Source organism: Fusarium verticillioides, chromosome 1 (genome assembly GCF_000149555.1).
Source record: "Fusarium verticillioides 7600 chromosome 1, whole genome shotgun sequence".
Taxonomy (NCBI): domain Eukaryota; kingdom Fungi; phylum Ascomycota; class Sordariomycetes; order Hypocreales; family Nectriaceae; genus Fusarium; species Fusarium verticillioides.
Window position 1 is genome coordinate 5,560,750 of NC_031675.1, and position 5,793 is coordinate 5,566,542.

Genomic DNA, 5,793 nt, shown 5'->3' on the forward strand with positions numbered 1-5,793 from the left:
CTATATAAGTGTTAAATATATAGCTATAGCTGCTTATTAAGACTTAATTTTATATAAAGGTCTTATTATATAACTACAGAATATAGTATAATCCAGATAACTAATTAAGATAAAATATATACTAAAATAATATAAAAAATCAGGGCTTTTAATTACTATACTTACCTAAGTAAAGTATAGAGAATTAAGCAAGCTTTATATATTAAAGTTTTTTCTTAAACTTTAAATATTTTTTATAAAAGAAATATAAGTTAAAAAGTTATATAACTAAGGTTATATAATAATTATATAATAAGGATTATATATATTAGATTTTACCTTTTAATTAGATAATTTATAATATATTATAAGAAACTGTAATGGTTAGGGTTTCTAAATAAGTAAACTAGTCTATACTAGGTTTATATTTACAGAATATATAGGGCATTATACTAAGCACATTAGGATATTATATCTCTTAATAGTTAATAATATAGGTTAGGCATATTAAAGTAAAGAAGTATTATTAATAGCTAGTAAGTTAAATTCTATCTACTACTAATAAATATATATATAAGTACTATAATAACTTATAGTATAGTAAGTCAGGCTTATAGTAAGTTATAAGTTAAATTATAAGTCTAATATATAGCTTATAATGGGGGTCCTTAAAGTATTATAAGTTATATACTAGTTAAGGGGGAATAGTAAAGGCCTATATAATATAAGCGCTTTGGGGAAGTTAGGTTATAATATAATCTCCCTCCCTTGGGGGGTCTTATCCTTAAGGCTTATATTACCTATTGGGGGTTTTTATATTATCTTTTTAAGTATAACTTAATCTTATAATCCCTTTATTTTAATACTAATAGTATATTAAAGTTTAAAGCTACTTATAATTACTATATATAAGCTATTTTAATTAAAAATACTGGTTTCCTTATTATATTATATAGCTACTATAAACCTTAGAAACTGCAGTATTAGGCCTTACCTAGTTATAAGTACTGTTCCCAGTGCACTTATTATAGCTATAAGTATAATAGAAAAGGCATTACTTCTATTAAAGGTTTATAGCTATTCTCCTTCTATATAATTTTACTAACTATTATAGCTAATTATTTTATTACTAAAAAGTATTATCTTAAAAAGGAGGAGGAAATAGCTAAAACTAAGCTACTAAACTTATAGTAATAAGTAAATAAGCATTTAAGTTATTTAATGTATTTATATTATTAGAAATAATAGTTAAATAAGTGTAGTTCTAAGATACTTTATTAGAATATAGTAACCCTTAATAAGCTTAAAGCTATTAAGAATACTAAGTCTTTTACTATTATAAAGGCATAATTGGCAGGCGCTTTTAATATTATTAATTAGAATAAGATATTCCTTATTAATATTCCTAATAGAAATCCTTTAATAGTTATTAGGTATTAATAAGGTATTTTAGTAGTTCCTATATATTTTTATTTTCTAGGTAGTTTTTCTATTTTACTAAGTATTTTCTTTTTCTATTTTCTACTTATATTTTCCTAATTATTTTTACTTTATAAAGTTCTAGTTTATTAATTTCTTTTAGTTTATTACTAATCTTAATATATATTATATTAGCTGCTAATTCTAGTAATATAATATAAAAAATCTTATAGAGCCTGACCCTTAATAGTAGGTCTAACTTATAGTTATTCTTTAAAATCCTTTTAATAATCTTATAAGGTCTAATATACTTAAAATCAAGCTTATAACTTAGTTATTTTATAGTGATGCTTTTAGTAAATAGAATATACTATATCTCCTTCCTTAAATGTTAGTCCTTTTAACTTTTTAAAGTTATTGTACTATTATATCTGTTTATTAATAAATTCAAGTTCTATTTAAAGTTTATTATATATATTTTTTAGATCCTTACTCTTAATTATTACGATAGGGTTAATGATTTTAGTTTCTTATATATTGTAATATTCCTTTAGTATATAGCTAAAATTAGCGTTAGATAGGATAAGCTTATTACTTTTATGATAGGCTGTATTATAGGCTAACTAGGCATATAGTAACTTTTTAACCTAGTTACTCTATTTATAGATAGAAATAGTAATATTAGTACCCCCCCTATTATTTAGTGGATTTAGCCTATGTATTTACGTACTTAGGGTCTAAATGCTATTATAAGTCTATAGTTAACTCCTAGATAGGCTATTAATACTTACTAAAACTTGCTAGTAAATGTTATGCTTTTATCTATAAGGATTTCTTTAGGTAATCCTTATTCTTATACTATTTTATTATAAAAGATATAGGCTATTTTCTTAATATCTATATCCTCTTTATAAGGTATATAGATTAAAAACTTTATAAGTCTTTTAATAATAACTATAATACTGTTATAGAAGATTCTAGTTAAGGGTTCTTCTAATAGCAGTAATTTAGTAATAAAATCTATTATAATTAAGCTTTATAGTACTTCTATTACTAGTAATAGCTGTAATTCTTTATAAGGTTTATATCTTTATACCTTTATTCTAGTATAAATATTATATTATTTAACTACTCTTTTTACTATAGGTTATTTAACCTAATACCTATACTATTAAAGTCTTTTTAAGGTTTTAGTAATTCCTTAATATCTATATAGCAGGTATCTATAGAATTCTTATATAAACTCTTTAGAGTCTCTTAGTATCTTTTTAGTAGTTATTGCCTGTATTTATCCTAGTATCTATACTTACTAGATAAGTTAATATTTTCCTTTCTTATTTATTTCTAGTACTTATTCTTTTGCTTTTATAGTGCCAGTATTATAGTCTAGCCTCTAGCTAATTATATCTGCTTTTTTATTTTTTAATCCTTTTCTATAAATAATTATAAAGTCAAATTTATATAAGTACTTTATATAGTGTAGTTATTATCTATTAAGTTTATATATTATTATAAAGTATAAAATATTTTAATAGTTAGTATAAACCTTAATTTAGTACTTACTTCCTATAAGGTAGTATCTAAACTTTTTAAAATAGTTAATAATTACTAGAAATTCCTTATTATAGATTAGGTAATTAAGTTCTGCTTTATATAACTTATATAAATAGAAGGTAATAGGATACAGTTTCCTTATATTATCCTGTTACCTAATCTATCCTCTTAATATAAAATCTAATATATCTATTTCTAATTTAATTTCCTTTTTTAGGTTAAATATAGCTAAAACTAGTTTACTAGTGATAGCCTTTTTAAGTTATATAAAGGCTCCTTAAGTCTTATTATTCTATTTAAATGATTTGCTCTTTTTAGTAAGTTCTATTAGTAGGTTAGCGATTTTACTAAATCTTTAAATAAACTATTAGTAATAATTTACTGCTTTTAGGAAGGATTATACTTCTTTTATGCTTTTAGGTTCTTTTTAGTCTATTATTATAGTAATCTTCTTTAGTTCTATTTTAATTTTACCTAGTATAATAATATATCTTAAGAAATCTATTTCTATAATATAGAAGTAACTCTTTTTTAGTTTAGCTAATAGCTTAGTATCTTATAATGTTTTTAAGACCTTATAGATATATTCTATATATTCTTCTTTATTATCTAAGAAAATTAAGATATTATCTAGGTAATATACTATAAAGATATTAAGGTACTATTAAAGTATATTATTAATTATCTATTAAAATATTATAGGTATATTAGTAAGACTAAAAGGCATTACTATATATTTAAATAATTTAAATTAGGTCCTAAATGCCATTTTCTATTTATCTCTTTCCTTAATTTAGATAAGGTTATATACTCCTTTAAGGTCTAGAGTTATAAAGATCTTTTTATCTTATAACTAATCCTTTAGTTCTATAATAAGTAAAAGTAGGGTTTAGTCCTTAATAGTATATATATTAACCTATCTATAATTAATAACTAGTCTATCTTTTTTATTTTTCTTTAGTATAAAGAATATTACTAATACTGCTAATAAGCTAGATTCCTTAATATAGCCCTTTTTTAGTATTTTATTAATATATTCTTTCTAAACTTATAGCTCTCTTTAGTTAAGTAAATAGAGCTTTTAAAAAGGCAAGTTATTATCTATAAGGTTAATTTTATAGTCCTATTTAATATATTTAGGGATCCCTATTTCTAGTTCTTCTTTAAATAATTTATTATATATCTAGTATTACTTTAAAATATTTTTAAGTTAATCCTGGCTTAAGTTTATGTTTATTTTTTCTTTTTATAAGTCTTATTTTTAGAGGATACCTAGGATTTCTGTTTAGTTTCTTATACCTTTCTTATACTAGTATTATACTCTTTTTAGAGGTAATAGACACTCTATTTTATATTTACCCTTACTATCCTCTCTAGTTAGGGTTTAAGATCTCTTATTATTTATTATAATTATTTCTTCCTTACTATTAAGGTTACTAGAGAATATAACCTGGCCTATCCTCTAGTTAATAAGTAGATTTTTTTATATAAGCTATAATATGCCTAGAATTATATATATATCCTTTCCTAAAGGTATAATATTAAAATCTACTTATTAACTTTATTTTTTAATAAAAATCTTAAGATAATTAGTCTTTTAATTAATAATACTATTATTATAATTAAAGAGTTATCCTTTTATATTAACGAGTAAGTAAGGTAATAATTTTTTCTTTTAAGGCAGTTATAGTTCTATAACTATTTTTAAGTTAATAAAGTTCTTTCTTACTTTATAGTTAATCTAAGCATTTAGCTATCTCTCTTTAATCTAAACTTGTAGTACTAGGCTATTTATTAAGTTTACTATATATAATACTCCTAGCATATTTATTAATCTAAGTTATTCTTATCTATAGTATATGCTTATTTATAGCTTAATTATAGATAGTATATAGCTTTTTTTAAGGTATTTTTATAAGTCTTTTTATATTTACTATTATAGTATCCTTTACTATTAATATAGTTATTTATAAATTTATTATTAAATAGTTATTATTAGAATTATTTCTTTAATTCTTTATATTATTTTATAGGGGTTTTAAGATAGTTCTTATATCTTTCTTTTTCTATTATTTATCTTTTATATACTACTTCTATATCTTTTAACTAATCCTTATAGCACTATTCTAGATCTATATATCTTTTAATATACTTATATTTACTAAGATCTTATTATTCTTATTTAAGTTCTAGACTGTATTATATCTATTATTACTATCTCTTTTTTTAATCTTTAGTAAGCTTTCCTTTAATAGTATATAGTTTCTTAAAGAATTCTATAATTTCTTTAAATTCATAGTATAGTAATAATAAATACTAGATAATTTCTCTTTCTTTATTTTTATATAGGTTTTAGCAGTACTATCTTATATATCCCTTTTTATTTAAATATTAGTAATTACTTTATTCTTTTTTATATATAATCTTTTATACTACTTCTTTATAACTTATAGGGGTATTAATTACTTTCTATTCTTTTTAGATTTCTTTAACCCTTTTAAGATTAGTGTTATCTTCTAGGTATAATCTATCTATTTCTTATTATCCTTATAGTTCTTCTATTCCTTCTAAACTAGTATTATTAACTAATAGTATTTTCTTTAGGTATATATACTTTCCTTAAGTTATTTCTTTAAACTCTCTTTCTGCTTTTTTAATTATAAGCTAAAACTATTTAATTTTATTTAGGAGTTCCTTATTTTTATAAATTTATTTATAAAATAGTATACTACATTATAGTTCTATAACTTCTAATAGGTTATATTATATCTTAATTAGGTATCTTTCTATTTCTTTTTATAAATAGGGTTTATTATTAGGTATTCCTTCTATAGTAACTAG